We start from the raw sequence: 19165 nt of genomic DNA on the forward strand, positions 1-19165 counted from the left end.
GTTTAGAATATGTATGAGATTCAGGGCTCCAGGATTACACGCCAAGAAGCCGCACACTTGGAAACGCGAAACAATTTTAATTCTCTGGGTATAATTTATGAGCAGAAGTAATATTAGTCCATCATTTCAGAATGATTTAATGGGGGAAGTTTGGTGCAAAATTAGAATTTAGGAGACTTAGTGATAATAAAATGCAAAGTCCTGATCTTAGACTCATGTTTGATTAAGTATAATATATGGACAATCAATGTAGCGGCGGATTAACCTCGCAACGGCGGCCAATTATTCTCCGAAGACCATCATTCCTACAGCATCAAATACTCCGACGTCCTCCAAGACGTTCATAGGTTATAGCCAGGGCTGTAGGGTCAGGGGGCCTCGCCTGCACCCAGGTAATAAATGAGACGCTACGACCTATAGGAGGGGTCACTACTAACAATCCCCACATTGTATTCACCTCTGTTCAGTCTCATGTCATTCATACAAGTCAATGAACGTCCGCCCCTTGTGAATTCATTCATCAGACCACATGGCATTGCACTGAATAGTCTGGAGCCAAATGGCTATAACTTGGGAAATCATCAATCTTATAGCCATTGCAGTAGCCGCTGGAGCGTTGCACAATGTGGGGTCTGCCGGGGGTCTACAGGACTACAATGAAAGATATAAGTCACGTACATAATATTTCACCAGCTATGTCAGTTATTAAGGGCCGCCATGGTGAAATTTTCTGCCATTATCCGTAGGAGACGAAGACAAGAAGGTTCTTATAGCCAAAGCAAGGGTTAAATGCATATGAAAGCTGCAAATGGGTCAGATACAGAGTAGAAATACATTTTTTTGTGGCTGCTTACACGAGCGTACTACACAAAAAAATGGCTGCAGGCATGCGCGGTCGGCTCTGCCCATGGCCCGATGGTAGAGCGACTGCGCATACCTAGTGCTGGAAGAAGACATGGAGATAAGCGTTCCAGATGAAGAGGAGGCGGCTCTAGAGATTTCTCTCGCAGCATTGGGCCCGCCCCCAGTGCTGCAAGAGAACTCATTTGCATACAGAAGAAAGCCCAGATTTCTACCAAACGGCTGCGCGGAGAAGACATCTAAAGGTAGAAGAAGAATAGCCTATGTGTTATAGAGGAAAAATAGCATTTTAATGATAGGATCCCTTTAACCCTAGAATGCGTATTGGGGGGCTTTTACTTTTTTTGCTATTATGTGCAAAAGTACTTTAGTTATAATTGTGAAACTCCAGGTATTCCTCAGTTATGTCGTTGTTGGTAATATCCAGCTGTTCTCAAGCAACGAAACACAATCCACAGCCAGCACTTTAGGAGAGTCTTTGGTTTCAACAATAAAGCGACACTGGTAAAAGCGAAGAAGGAGGAATCCGTCCTATTACTATTATTGTGTCTGTGACTCGTATAAACAGACTTATGATACAAGGTCTATAACACTGAATGCAGTCACATGACGCAGTATTAGCAGTTAATGTATACATATTTGTACTATCTGGGTATATATATGTATGTATGTATGTATATACCCCCTTACCCAGATCCACACAGCACACCCCCGATCCCTATAAGACGCCATCATGGGTGGATCAGTAACCAAACCAGCGACACCACAGGAGACGCCCCGATCCCAGGCTGCAATTCTCACGGCTTCAGCAAAGCTCTGCCAGGCATTAAATCAACTTTCTGTATGACAATGAAAAGACATTTATAACTTGCCAATAATGACGGGACGCCCGTGCGGAACCAGTTTAATTGAATTATGAATCTCACACTTTACTGCCCCGTAATCGCTGCTCGGTAAGGAGGAGATCGCTCTGAAAGGAACAAATCCAGATTGTAAAGCTCAGATTATTACATTTCAGAATTAATGAGAAAAACTCTGCGAAACAGCCCAGACTGAGAGCGCGGGAACCGGCGGAGAGACCAGAGCGGCTCGCAACGCACAAAGCGCTGGAATAAATCAGATATTTGCAATTGACAACCCCCAGATCAATTTTTAATAAATTAGAAAACTCACTGCAGGATCTTCTCCAAATAAATATTCACTAAACTCGTGACTGATATTACCCTGACAGCCGAAATATAATGAGAGGAGAGAACGAAACTGACTTGTGAAATCCCCGCTGATCCCGCTCTGTACAGCAGTGACGTGCTATATACCTTCATGTATACTGTAGTCTGTCATTGACCTCAGCAGTGACGTGCTATATACCTTCATATATACTATATACTATCAGTGACCTCAGCAGTGACCTGCTATATACCTTCATGTATACTGTAGTCTGTCATTGACCTCAGCAGTGACGTGCTATATACCTTCATATATACTATATACTATCAGTGACCTCAGCAGTGACCTGCTATATACCTTCATGTATACTGTAGTCTGTCATTGACCTCAGCAGTGACGTGCTATATACCTTCATATATACTATATACTATCAGTGACCTCAGCAGTGACCTGCTATATACCTTCATGTATACTGTAGTCTGTCATTGACCTCAGCAGTGACGTGCTATATACCTTCATATATACTATATACTATCAGTGACCTCAGCAGTGACATGCTATATACCTTCATGTATACTGTAGTCTGTCATTGACCTCAGCAGTGACGTGCTATATACCTTCATATATACTATATACTATCAGTGACCTCAGCAGTGACCTGCTATATACCTTCATGTATACTGTAGTCTGTCATTGACCTCAGCAGTGACGTGCTATATACCTTCATATATACTATATACTATCAGTGACCTCAGCAGTGACCTGCTATATACCTTCATGTATACTGTAGTCTGTCATTGACCTCAGCAGTGATGTGCTATATACCTTCATATATACTATATACTATCAGTGACCTCAGCAGTGACCTGCTATATACCTTCATGTATACTGTAGTCTGTCATTGACCTCAGCAGTGACGTGCTATATACCTTCATATATACTATATACTATCAGTGACCTCAGCAGTGACATGCTATATACCTTCATGTATACTGTAGTCTGTCATTGACCTCAGCAGTGACGTGCTATATACCTTCATATATACTATATACTATCAGTGACCTCAGCAGTGACATGCTATATACCTTCATGTATACTGTAGTCTGTCATTGACCTCAGCAGTGACGTGCTATATACCTTCATATATACTATATACTATCAGTGACCTCAGCAGTGACCTGCTATATACCTTCATGTATACTGTATCCTATCATTGACCTCGGCAGTGATGTCTCCATGTGCACTACAAGATGGCTCAGGCCTGTAGGCAGCAGCATCAGTGGGGTATGTGGATCTACAGCACATCATCGCTTCAGCAAAGACTGGCAAGGACCACCATGGTGTCAATGATGGAGTGATGGGTATTGAGGGTCTGATAGCGCCATTGTCGGTGGGTTGAGGAGGCCTCAAGTAACAAGCTGCTCGGCGAGCTCGTCTAAGACCAGTTCTTTTGTGTATAGCTGGGAGGATTGAAGAGGATTGTGACACAGGCTGCCCGGGCACGGGTAGTCGCCCCTTTAAATCTGCCATCCAACATCGGAACATCCAACTTCTCCCGGCAGGTGCCGCGCACCCCCCACCTATCCTGGTGCTGTTACTTCCATTCGCTGCTGTTTCTTCATCGCCTTTCTCTTCTTGTCAGAATGAACTTGATTTATTGCCAGTGAAATGGTTAATGGGCCGTACATAGGCGACACCAAAAATGAGAGTGGGGGTAAAATAAATTGGAACCTGAAAATGGACTTACCCAATCTCAAGATGAAATGGGCAGACATGAAGTTGGACACATTGATAACTCCACTGAAGAATGGAGATAGGCGCCAATCCGATGGACGCTCCAATGTGCGAATAATGGGCGACCCCTTTACCGTAGGAAAAAGTGATGGAAATCTGCTGCTATAGGACTTACTTATAGCATTGGATTACTCCTCAGCTCAGAGACATGTCAGAGCATTACCTAAATATCCCGCCCGCACGCCCGCCCGCTCCTCCTGGGATAAGTGTGGACGAGGTCGCTCCGGCCACCCCATCATCACTATGGGAGTCAGTGTGTAAAAACAGAAAGGTTCCTTCATTACTGGGATCACAAGTTATCTCATTGGAAGGAATCATTTCTCAAGAGTCATCTGCAGAAATTAAATCACTCGATGTGGCCATTTTAACTCAACAGCAATAATTATAATTATTACAGTAATTCACTGACAACAATATGGAGCGGCGGCGGAGGGGGAAGATCTTACAGAGCGGCTGATTGTGGGATACAGGAGCGCCGCGCAGAATGGCAATGCCTGCAATGACTCGACTCTCCTCTTAACTCTTCTCTATTTACTATGTATTTGTGTATCAGACGCGGCCATAATAACAGGCTGTGGTAGAAAACCGCCATCCAACATGGCTGAACTGTAAGACAGATGGACTCACGTATCCACATAATAGTGACACAAACATATCAGGGCACGTGCTCCATACACCAGCCCTATAATGCAGTACTACCCATCCCCCACTGCTCAGCTACTAATTTGTAGTAATATGATCAGATCGATGTCTTGTACACGGCACTAGTCATACACGACCCCTTCATGTCCATTCACAAGCCACAGCAGCAAATATCAATTCGCATCAATTTTCATTTGTCCCCCCAGGAAATATTTGTTCTGGACTCCAAAACCAGAGATCAGATTTCCATCCAGGTCAACAATGGCCAATAAATGGGCCGGAGCTTCCTAAGATAGATTGTAATAGTCGCAGTGTAATGTCCCTCCGAGTGTGTCAAAGACTCCGAAACATTTCAGCAAAATTCTCTGCAACATTGTAGCATTGTAGATTCTGTCCTCTCGATGCAAAATCACGGCCGCAAAATAACGCTGCGTATACGATCCAGGCTCCCATTGAAATCAAAGTCTCACACACCGTATACGTGCCAGGTCACGCGGCACGTTACTCTGTGTGAATGGACCCTTATACTACAACCTGATGACTATTACACCAGACAGATACAATAATACTACAATCTGATGACTATTACACCAGACAGACCGGGCAATGACTTTGATACCGGATTGTAACATTAAATATATATAACCTTAATATGAACGAGAAAATAATCGTCTGTAATGTGAGATGTCGGCCCAAGGCAAAACACGTCCGTGATTAACAGGAGATTGTTAATGATAATGATATAATGTAATTAGGATCAGCAGGTTGTCGGCCTATGCGGAGAGCCGAGTGTGACATGTTCATTAACCTCTAAGAATATGGACGACCTTAGTCCTTAGAAATGATTGTTTACTATAAGAAGCACATGTAGACGAAGGGAAGGTCTGTCCATAGGAGAGATTACACTGAGAAAGACTTTATAGAATTACGTTTGTTCTGTATCAGTACTGACAGCCATGATGTGTATAACCGGGCACGCCATTGTATTGGAGCTTTATAGGCTGGTAGATCTGCTGGACCTGTAACTGAGGCCATCATACGGTCCCGGACGCTTGTCCTGGAGGACTGAGGAGTCGCCGAAACAAAACTCCATCTCTGACCTCATTCATTGTCCACTCTGTGACTCCAACTCCGACACCTTCATCCATAGCAAACTCTTAGAGATACTACCCAACAATGTATACTGGATAAGGTGGGGACAACAAGGAGATAGACTTGTGATGGAGAAGAGCCAACACCTCCTGAGAAATGTCCAAAACCAGTCCGGAGTCATTTATTAAGACTACACCCCTCTCCAGCCCTGACCACCTTGACCCCCGCCCCACTGTCTTAACAAGGGCACAGCTTGCAAAACAACAGAATGTACCAAAGATGCTCCAACCAAATAGTTGTGGAGAGTTTAGTAAATCCCCCCCAGTGTTAAGCGGTCAGAGAAATAAGTCTGGTCTATAGGGGCCAGCACTTATTACACAGACCTGCACTAATGCGAATGTAACAGTCAGGACTGAAGCAACGTCTACAAGGAAGGAGAATGGAAGGAGTATGGAAGGAGGAGTCCGCTGAAGCCACAGGACAGGAATGTCAGCTTATTCCATGGAGATGAGAACAATGTCAGACAGTGGCAGGTAAAGCTCCTCTAATCCAGGAGGAAAGACGCTAACTGTGATAAGAATACAGGACGGGAGCAGACCACGGAAATCAGGACAATGAGACAGGAGTCCAAATAAGACCTGAAGAAGACACCTGACAAAACCAGAAAGGCTTTATATGAGAAATAAATAATAATAATAATAATAATAATAATAACCTCCAATAACTGGCCACGAAGAGGAAGAAATGTTTGTCTATATCCCTTCTATATATGGGCCTTAGATTGGTAGGAAATAACAGAAATGTATAAGAAATATCTGTAAACAAATCCCCGAATACATGCAGCTTACTGTGGTTTATTTAGCTGACTTGTATAGCGCCATCATATTCCGCAGCGCTGTACAGATATTATTAGTCACTGTCCTATATAAAGCACAATCTACATTCCCTAGCAGGAGTGTGAGAGGAAACCCAGCAAACACGGGGAGAAGATACAAAGTATTACAGATGTAGTTCTTGGCTGGATGCGGCGCTGCCCACTATGTACTGATACCATGTACTGATACTATGTACTGATACTATGTACTGATACCATGTACTGATACTATGTACTGATACTATGTACTGATACAATGTACTGATACTATGTACTGATACTATGTACTGATACTATGTACTGATACTATGTACTGATACTATGTACTGATACCATGTACGGATACTATGTACTGATACTATGTACTGATACCATGTACGGATACTATGTACTGATACCATGTACTGATACTATGTACTGATACTATGTACTGATACCATGTACGGATACTATGTACTGATACAATGTACTGATACCATGTACTGATACTATGTACTGATACAATGTACTGATACTATGTACTGATACAATGTACTGATACAATGTACTGATACCATGTACTGATACCATGTACTGATACTATGTACTGATACTATGTACTGATACCATGTACTGATACTATGTACTGATACTATGTACTGATACAATGTACTGATACTATGTACTGATACTATGTACTGATACTATGTACTGATACCATGTACTGATACTATGTACTGATACTATGTACTGATACAATGTACTGATACTATGTACTGATACTATGTACTGATACTATGTACTGATACTATGTACTGATACCATGTACTGATACCATGTACTGATACTATGTACTGATACTATGTACTGATACTATGTACTGATACCATGTACTGATACCATGTACTGATACCATGTACTGATACTATGTACTGATACTATGTACTGATACTATGTACTGATACTATGTACTGATACCATGTACTGATACTATGTACTGATACTATGTACTGATACAATGTACTGATACTATGTACTAATACTATGTACTGATACTATGTACTAATACTATGTACTGATACTATGTACTGATACTATGTACTAATACTATGTACTGATACTATGTACTGATACTATGTACTGATACTATGTACTGATACAATGTACTGATACTATGTACTAATACTATGTACTGATACTATGTACTGATACTATGTACTGATACAATGTACTGATACTATGTACTAATACTATGTACTGATACTATGTACTGATACTATGTACTGATACTATGTACTGATACCATGTACTGATACAATGTACTGATACTATGTACTGATACTATGTACTGATACCATGTACTGATACCATGTACTGATACCATGTACTGATACCATGTACGGATACTATGTACTGATACTATGTACTGATACCATGTACTGATACCATGTACTGATACTATGTACTGATACCATGTACGGATACCATGTACTGATACTATGTACGGATACTATGTACTGATACCATGTACTGATACTATGTACTGATACCATGTACTGATACAATGTACGGATACTATGTACTGATACTATGTACTGATACCATGTACTGATACCATGTACTGATACTATGTACTGATACCATGTACGGATACCATGTACTGATACTATGTACGGATACTATGTACTGATACCATGTACTGATACTATGTACTGATACCATGTACGGATACCATGTACTGATACTATGTACGGATACTATGTACTGATACTATGTACTGATACTATGTACTGATACTATGTACTGATACTATGTACTGATACTATGTACTGATACCATGTACTGATACCATGTACTGATACTATGTACTGATACTATGTACTGATACTATGTACTGATACAATGTACTGATACCATGTACTGATACTATGTACTGATACCATGTACTGATACTATGTACTGATACTATGTACTGATACCATGTACTGATACTATGTACTGATACCATGTACTGATACTATGTACTGATACTATGTACTGATACCATGTACTGATACAATGTACTGATACCATGTACGGATACTATGTACTGATACTATGTACTAATACTATGTACTGATAGAATGTACTGATACTATGTACTGATACTATGTACTGATACCATGTACTGATACTATGTACTGATACCATGTACTGATACTATGTACTGATACTATGTACTGATACCATGTACTGATACAATGTACTGATACCATGTACGGATACTATGTACTGATACTATGTACTAATGCTATGTACTGATAGAATGTACTGATACTATGTACTGATACTATGTACTGATACTATGTACTGGTACTATGTACTGATACTATGTACTGATACTATGTACTGATACTATGTACTGATACTATGTACTGATACAATGTACTGATACTATGTACTGATACAATGTACTGATACTATGTACTGATACTATGTACTGATACAATGTACTGATACCATGTACTGATACAATGTACTGATACAATGTACTGATACTATGTACTGATACAATGTACTGATACTATGTACTGATACTATGTACTGATACTATGTACTGATACTATGTACTGATACCATGTACTGATACAATGTACTGATACCATGTACTGATACTATGTACTGATACAATGTACTGATACTATGTACTGATACTATGTACTGATACCATGTACTGATACTATGTACTGATACTATGTACTGATACCATGTACTGATACTATGTACTGATACTATGTACTGATACCATGTACTGATACTATGTACTGATACCATGTACGGATACTATGTACTGATACTATGTACTAATACTATGTACTGATAGAATGTACTGATACTATGTACTGATACTATGTACTGATACTATGTACTGGTACTATGTACTGATACTATGTACTGATACTATGTACTGATACTATGTACTGATACAATGTACTGATACAATGTACTGATACAATGTACTGATACCATGTACTGATACAATGTACTGATACAATGTACTGATACTATGTACTGATACTATGTACTGATACCATGTACTGATACAATGTACTGATACTATGTACTGATACTATGTACTGATACTATGTACTGATACCATGTACTGATACTATGTACTGATACTATGTACTGATACTATGTACTGATACAATGTACTGATACAATGTACTGATACTATGTACTGATACAATGTACTGATACCATGTACTGATACCATGTACTGATACTATGTACTGATACTATGTACTGATACTATGTACTGATACTATGTACTGATACTATGTACTGATACTATGTACTGATACCATGTACTGATACAATGTACTGATACTATGTACTGATACTATGTACTGATACTATGTACTGATACAATGTACTGATACTATGTACTGATACTATGTACTGATACAATGTACTGATACAATGTACTGATACTATGTACTGATACAATGTACTGATACTATGTACTGATACTATGTACTGATACCATGTACTGATACAATGTACTGATACTATGTACTGATACTATGTACTGATACCATGTACTGATACAATGTACTGATACTATGTACTGATACTATGTACTGATACTATGTACTGATACCATGTACTGATACTATGTACTGATACTATGTACTGATACTATGTACTGATACAATGTACTGATACAATGTACTGATACTATGTACTGATACAATGTACTGATACCATGTACTGATACTATGTACTGATACTATGTACTGATACTATGTACTGACACCATGTACTGATACTATGTACTGATACTATGTACTGATACTATGTACTGATACTATGTACTGATACCATGTACTGATACAATGTACTGATACTATGTACTGATACTATGTACTGATACTATGTACTGATACAATGTACTGATACTATGTACTGATACTATGTACTGATACAATGTACTGATACAATGTACTGATACTATGTACTGATACAATGTACTGATACTATGTACTGATACTATGTACTGATACCATGTACTGATACAATGTACTGATACTATGTACTGATACTATGTACTGATACTATGTACTGATACCATGTACTGATACTATGTACTGATACTATGTACTGACACCATGTACTGATACAATGTACTGATACCATGTACTGATACTATGTACTGATACAATGTACTGATACTATGTACTGATACTATGTACTGATACCATGTACTGATACTATGTACTGATACTATGTACTGATACTATGTACTGATACTATGTACTGACACCATGTACTGATACAATGTACTGATACCATGTACTGATACTATGTACTGATACTATGTACTGATACAATGTACTGATACTATGTACTGATACTATGTACTGATACTATGTACTGATACCATGTACTGATACCATGTACTGATACTATGTACTGATACTATGTACTGATACCATGTACTGATACTATGTACTGATACAATGTACTGATACTATGTACTGATACTATGTACTGATACCATGTACTGATACTATGTACTGATACTATGTACTGATACTATGTACTGATACTATGTACTGATACTATGTACTGATACTATGTACTGATACAATGTACTGATTCTATGTACTGATACTATGTACTGATACAATGTACTGATACTATGTACTGATACTATGTACTGATACCATGTACTGATACAATGTACTGATACTATGTTACCAATGGCAGAGGAATAAATCATAAGAAATCATTGTATCATGAAGTCGCAGACATAATCCTGATCCTGACTCCAACTCCACAGGCCAGAAATCTCCAGCCCCATAAGGCTTCGGCAGTCCTAGTGCATGTGCTTGTATCCCCCCCCCCCTCCATCTCATTTTAGGCGTACCCCCCCTTCCTCAGTAGGGGGCAGGGATGAGGAGGATGCTGAAGCCGTCTGTGATACTCCTGCAGTAACAAGAGAGGGACAGACGGGGGCCATTTATTATTATAGCAATAGATCCAGGAATTATTCCTAGTATATTTGTGTGCAGATGTCACATCAGATTTTACCACTTCTTTACATCCAATCCTATAGGAGGAGAATTACTCAATGTAAGTGTGCCATAATGCTGATGCATAGACTCTGCAAAACAGCACCAACCTAAAATGTAAGATCCTATACTGCACCCCATAATATCCAAGAGATAACACATCACATTACAACCAGTATTCTCCCCTCCCGCCATTTCTGTATTATGGAGCCATATACTGTCCTATGAGTCTGTACACACAGAGCATGTATTCTTAGGCAGCCGCATTTGTTTCATACTCCATACCTTCCCAGGAATCATTTTACAATTATAATACCGCTCCTTCATATGTTACCACAATAACACAGACATTATATTAGTCTAAGAAGGCACCTATAGAGTTACATCCATTGGAGCACCATCGGGCCACTTTATTACCCCAATCCCAAACCAAAGACCGGTTGATTTTATTCTCCCCGTGTGAGGACGTGGTTGAGGCAGATGAAAAACAAAATCGATCTCGCCTAAAAGAAACACAAATAAATATCTCCAGCGAGTCGCCGCTATTGTTTGGGCACTACAACACCATAATTGCAAATAAAAGAAGGTACAAGAGGAGTTAGGGACATGAGCAGGGAAAAAAATCATTTTTCAATGTACAAGCTCCAGAGTTCGGTCTTACAAGACAAAAGGTTCAGGTTGAATGCAATCAGAAAAAGCAGCGGCGGAACAAAAGAAGTGTCTGCTCCAGACAATGCCAATGAAGTTTCAATTTGTGAACAAAATTTGCCATGTACAGGACAGGTAAAGCCGCGTCTCAGCGCTCTCCGGATAAAAGAAGAGGCCGGCAGGAGGATTATACAAAGTGCTGAGGACTGAGAAAACATCCTGTGCAATTACTGGAGGTAAATCACAGAGACCCGGGACTTACCTGCAAGGTCATCGCAACGACTGCAATCATAAATATACATGCAAGAGAGATGGAACGGATGGGACTCGACTGTAGGACCCATTAGGAAGCTCCCCTTATACTGGGCCTATTCACACAGTGATGGCGGATGGGTATAGCCAAAAGCAGGAGCCTGAAACGCGTCGGTGACAGATTTATCCCCTTACAGATATGATCTGCTTTGGCCTTTATCAGACCTATTTCACATCTCCATCCACTCAGACATAGGACAGCTTATTTCTTACAAGACAAGTTGTATTTTTGTAAGGGAACATATCATTTTGGGGCTCAGATAAAATGTAACAAGAAGTAAGCACAGGCTATCAAATAAAAAAAGCTCCCCAAGTAAAAGGACAGCGACTTCTAAAGCATCAGAAAGTCAGATATACATGCAAGCACTGATGCACAAATCCTAAAACTTAGCGTTTATTCAACAACCCCTAGAAATGCTTCATTGAAAGCCGCTATCATACGCACAAGTGTCATCCCAAGGTTCAGATGGGGACAAGAAACATTTCCATCTTAACTACTATGTGGCAGTGGCAATGGAACATCTCATTTTGGGGCACCTATAAAATGTGTTATTTTTTGGTGGGGGGGAACAGAAGTTATACAGTAATTCTACAAGTTATGGGTATTGATGTCTGAAGGACTCACTGACTTCATTCTCCGTTTCGGTGCAATTACAGCAATAACTTGTTTCTAAGGTTCTTCTTTATGATTTAAAGCTTTCGGTTTGTGGGATGAGACATTTTTGCAACTTTTTAATCACTTTTTATTCCATTTTTGCACACAACTAAATACAACACCAATCCTCCTAGTTGGGCTTGTTACAGACATGACAGCACTCGCAGATACTTGTAGGTTTTTTACTATTTTATTTATTAACATAAAACTATGTGTGAGGGGGGGGATGGGAGATGATCATTTTATATATTTTGTAACATTTTATTAAATGTTTCCATTCTTTACTAGTCCTACTCAGGAACTGGAAGGCGCAGTCATCGATGGCTTGTATAATATACTCCCATACGTCTGTACTGCGGTGTATTATATCTGTCAGACTCTGCCTTGTGTTTCAGAGAGGCCGGGGTAACCCCTTCCCCTTGTATCACTTCTTAAATGCCACTAATATCAGTATTGATGGTGAAGTCAAATATAACATTTCAGGCAAGTAATGCCCTTTATCAGGTATCTATAGTAAGACCAATGCAAATGGATGCAACAAATGGATACAGGAGGGAGCAATAGGGAACAGTGAGTGTGACAAGGCTCCTAGGAATGGAGTATACATAGTTACATAGTTACATAGTAGAGGAGGTTGGATGAAGACATCAGGCCACCAAGTCCAACCTATAACCCTACAACATGTATTCATTACCGTACATTGGAAGCTATCATGATGGACGTTATAGAGCACTAATATCCAATATCAATATACTGATACATGATACGAGAGATAGGAAGAGTCCATATAAGGAAACAGAATGAAAAAACGTGGTAGAAACACATTGTGTTTTTTCCTGTATTGTCCGCAGTTATCCTCCGCAGACTTTCAGCCTCCATTATACCTATGGGGGACACCACCGGCATTTCCATCAGTATCACCGACATGCCGCGACTTCCATACATGCAGCGGTTTTGGAGATCACAGCGTTTCTGCTGCGCTCAGTTTTCTGCAATGTGTGGATGGGATTAGCCAGAACACCATTCACTTTGCAGGGACTGTAATGTAATGTGTATGGCCTTTATGTCACTCCAAACTCCTCCGTGTGAAACTGTCCTTATAGGGTCCATCAGCAGTAAATTGCTTATACACCTAATGGCGGTATCTTGTAGAGGTGTTTCTACCTGTCATTCCGCTTTACAGCTTCATCTTCATGTAAATTGCGGTTTTATTTATATGCAGGGAAAAAAGTGCTTTGCCCAGGAATCTGGAGCTGAGACAAAAGCCCAGGCCCAATCTAATGCAAGCCCAAAGCAAAATGACTACACCAGGGGAAGAGAACCTCAACTATCCAGCTGCTGTGAAACTACAACTCCCAGCATGCTCCATTCACTTCTATGGGAGTTCCAAGAACAGCAGAGCAAGTATGCATGCTGGGAGTTGTAGTTTTGCAACAGCTGGAGAGCCGAAGGTTCCCTACCCTTGGACTACATGATGAGGAAAGATAAGATGAGATGAGATAAGACAAGATAAGATAAGCTCCACCACCCCAGGCAGAGCACATCTGCAGACTAGTAGGCTCTTCGGATCAGCTTCAGCATCTCTTCTTAGGTTGTCACAACCTGACTACTGACTAGTTCTATGTGACTATATGCAGGTACATGTTTGTGCCCATGATGGGGAATTATTATCAGAATCTGTAATGGAGGCCCCGGCTGGAATCTGAGGGGCACCAGCTCAATACTGTTATTTTAGACCTGCAGTCGGGCCAGGACGTGGTGCGGTATTACAGGCTCACGTATTTGTATGCATGACAATGGTGTGAACTATCCTCATTTACAGCAGTCACACATGGAGCAACGTGAAAATTACCAACATCAGACCTGCTGAGAACAAGCCCTGCATACCCCGCACCGTGTGCCTTCTCTCAGCGTCACGTTCACACCAATGTCACCCTCTGGTACCCTAATAACACAATAACACAATAACACAATGTGTCATCTATTATGAAGGTAAATAAGACATTATAGACGGTAGAAATTAAGCAAAAACAAGCGAATCTCCTTCTACTGCAGATTATCGCCATGTCCATGCAGAGCGTCGTGTATCTCATGTATTATAATAGTCTAACACAAACAATGTGTAATATCTCATACATGAAGAGTGGGTTGTCTTTATTGGTATTCAAAGACTTTAGAACATCACATAAATCCATTTCTCTTCCATCATATTCACATGTATTCACTTGCACCCCTCTGCCTCTCCCCCGGACCCCTGGATGGATACAGTAAGTATTGGCTACTTTATATTGGTTACATTCCACTGCTGTCTCGATGTATCCTAATGTATCTATGCCGTGTGGTCGGATCCGGTTATGGATATCACACTATTTATGTGCACCCCTCTGCCTCTCCCCCGGACCCCTGGATGGATACAGTAAGTATTGGCTACTTAATATTGGTTACATTCTGCTACTGTCTCGATGTATCCTAATGTATCTATGCCGTGTGGTCGGATCCGGTTATGGATATCACACTATTTATGTGCACCCCTCTGCCTCTCCCCCGGACCCCTGGATGGATACAGTAAGTATTGGCTACTTAATATTGGTTACATTCCGCTGCTGTCTCGATGTATCCTAATGTATCTATGCCGTGTGGTCGCATCCGGTTATGGATATCACACTATTTATGTGCACCCCTCTGCCTCTCCCCCGGACCCCTGGTTGGATACAGTAAGTATTGGCTACTTAATATTGGTTACATTCCGCTACTGTCTCGATGTATCCTAATGTATCTATGCCGTGTGGTCGGATCCGGTTATGGATATCACACTATTTATTTGCACCCCTCTGCCTCTCCCCCGGACCCCTGGATGGATACAGTAAGTATTGGCTACTTAATATTGGTTACATTCCGCTACTGTCTCGATGTATCCTAATGTATCTATGCCGTGTGGTCGGATCCGGTTATGGATATCACACTATTTATTTGCACCCCTCTGCCTCTCCCCCGGACCCCTGGTTGGATACAGTAAGTATTGGCTACTTAATATTGGTTACATTCCGCTGCTGTCTCGATGTATCCTAATGTATCTATGCCGTGTATTCAGACCCGGTTATGGATATCACACTATTTATGTGCACCCCTCTGCCTCTCCCCCGGACCCCTGGTTGGATACAGTAAGTATTGGCTACTTAATATTGGTTACATTCCGCTGCTGTCTCGATGTATCCTAATGTATCTATGCCGTGTATTCAGACCCGGTTATGGATATCACACTATTTATGTGCACCCCTCTGCCTCTCCCCCGGACCCCTGGTTGGATACAGTAAGTATTGGCTACTTAATATTGGTTACACTCCGCTACTGTCTCGATGTATACTAATGTATCTATGCCGTGTATTCGGATCCGGTTATGGATATCACACTATTTATGTGCACCCCTCTGCCTCTCCCCCGGACCCCTGGTTGGATACAGTAAGTATTGGCTACTTAATATTGGTTACATTCCGCTACTGTCTCGATGTATCCTAATGTATCTATGCCGTGTATTCTTATCCGGTTATGGATATCACACTATTTATTTGCACCCCTCTGCCTCTCCCCCGGACCCCTGGTTGGATACAGTAAGTATTGGCTACTTAATATTGGTTACATTCCGCTGCTGTCTCGATGTATCCTAATGTATCTATGCCGTGTGGTCGGATCCGGTTATGGATATCACACTATTTATGTGCACCCCTCTGCCTCTTCCCCGGACCCCTGGATGGATACAGTAAGTATTGGCTACTTAATATTGGTTACATTCCGCTACTGTCTCGATGTATCCTAATGTATCTATGCCATGTGGTCGCATCCGGTTATGGATATCACACTATTTATTCGCACCCCTCTGCCTCTCCCCCGGACCCCTGGATGGATACAGTAAGTATTGGCTACTTAATATTGGTTACATTCTGCTGCTGTCTCGATGTATCCTAATGTATCTATGCCGTGTGGTCGGATCCGGTTATGGATATCACACTATTTATGTGCACCCCTCTGCCTCTCCCCCGGACCCCTGGATGGATACAGTAAGTATTGGCTACTTAATATTGGTTACATTCCGCTGCTGTCTCGATGTATCCTAATGTATCTATGCTGTGTGGTCGGATCCGGTTATGGATATCACACTATTTATTCGCACCCCTCTGCCTCTCCCCCGGACCCCTGGTTGGATACAGTAAGTATTGGCTACTTAATATTGGTTACATTCCGCTGCTGTCTCGATGTATCCTAATGTATCTATGCCGTGTGGTCGGATCCGGTTATGGATATCACACTATTTATTTGCACCCCTCTGCCTCTCCCCCGGACCCCTGGATGGATACAGTAAGTATTGGCTACTTAATATTGGTTACATTCCGCTACTGTCTCGATGTATCCTAATGTATCTATGCCGTGTGGTCGGATCCGGTTATGGATATCACACTATTTATTTGCACCCCTCTGCCTCTCCCCCGGACCCCTGGTTGGATACAGTAAGTATTGGCTACTTAATATTGGTTACATTCCGCTGCTGTCTCGATGTATCCTAATGTATCTATGCCGTGTATTCGGATCCGGTTATGGATATCACACTATTTATTTGCACCCCTCTGCCTCTCCCCCGGACCCCTGGATGGATACAGTAAGTATTGGCTACTTAATATTGGTTACATTCCGCTGCTGTCTCGATGTATCCTAATGTATCTATGCCGTGTATTCAGACCCGGTTATGGATATCACACTATTTATGTGCACCCCTCTGCCTCTCCCCCGGACCCCTGGTTGGATACAGTAAGTATTGGCTACTTAATATTGGTTACATTCCGCTGCTGTCTCGATGTATACTAATGTATCTATGCCGTGTATTCGGATCCGGTTATGGATATCACACTATTTATGTGCACCCCTCTGCCTCTCCCCCGGACCCCTGGTTGGATACAGTAAGTATTGGCTACTTTATATTGGTTACATTCCACTGCTGTCTCGATGTATCCTAATGTATCTATGCCGTGTGGTCGGATCCGGTTATGGATATCACACTATTTATGTGCACCCCTCTGCCTCTCCCCCGGACCCCTGGATGGATACAGTAAGTATTGGCTACTTAATATTGGTTACATTCCGCTGCTGTCTCGATGTATCCTAATGTATCTATGCCGTGTGGTCGGATCCGGTTATGGATATCACACTATTTATGTGCACCCCTCTGCCTCTCCCCCGGACCCCTGGATGGATACAGTAAGTATTGGCTACTTAATATTGGTTACATTCCGCTGCTGTCTCGATGTATCCTAATGTATCTATGCCGTGTGGTCGCATCCGGTTATGGATATCACACTATTTATGTGCACCCCTCTGCCTCTCCCCCGGACCCCTGGTTGGATACAGTAAGTATTGGCTACTTAATATTGGTTACATTCCGCTACTGTCTCGATGTATCCTAATGTATCTATGCCGTGTGGTCGGATCCGGTTATGGATATCACACTATTTATTTGCACCCCTCTGCCTCTCCCCCGGACCCCTGGTTGGATACAGTAAGTATTGGCTACTTAATATTGGTTACATTCCGCTGCTGTCTCGATGTATCCTAATGTATCTATGCCGTGTATTCGGATCCGGTTATGGATATCACACTATTTATTTGCACCCCTCTGCCTCTCCCCCGGACCCCTGGATGGATACAGTAAGTATTGGCTACTTAATATTGGTTACATTCCGCTGCTGTCTCGATGTATCCTAATGTATCTATGCCGTGTATTCAGACCCGGTTATGGATATCACACTATTTATGTGCACCCCTCTGCCTCTCCCCCGGACCCCTGGTTGGATACAGTAAGTATTGGCTACTTAATATTGGTTACATTCCGCTGCTGTCTCGATGTATCCTAATGTATCTATGCCGTGTATTCGGATCCGGTTATGGATATCACACTATTTATGTGCACCCCTCTGCCTCTCCCCCGGACCCCTGGTTGGATACAGTAAGTATTGGCTACTTAATATTGGTTACATTCCGCTACTGTCTCGATGTATCCTAATGTATCTATGCCGTGTATTCTTATCCGGTTATGGA

At 41.4% G+C, this 19165-nt stretch overlaps 1 long non-coding RNA gene across 1 annotated transcript; it reads right to left on the reverse strand.

Annotated features, from left to right (window-relative positions):
• Positions 1-2691: 2691 nt before the first annotated feature.
• Positions 2692-2958, reverse strand: LOC142218457 (uncharacterized). Its single transcript, XR_012717463.1, has 3 exons — positions 2906-2958; positions 2802-2853; positions 2692-2749 (listed from the first exon to the last, which is right to left on the reverse strand). It is a non-coding gene; the product is annotated as an uncharacterized LOC142218457 (long non-coding RNA).
• Positions 2959-19165: the final 16207 nt, after the last annotated feature.

Source organism: Leptodactylus fuscus, chromosome 9 (genome assembly GCF_031893055.1).
Source record: "Leptodactylus fuscus isolate aLepFus1 chromosome 9, aLepFus1.hap2, whole genome shotgun sequence".
In the NCBI taxonomy this organism is placed as follows: Eukaryota; Metazoa; Chordata; class Amphibia; order Anura; family Leptodactylidae; genus Leptodactylus; species Leptodactylus fuscus.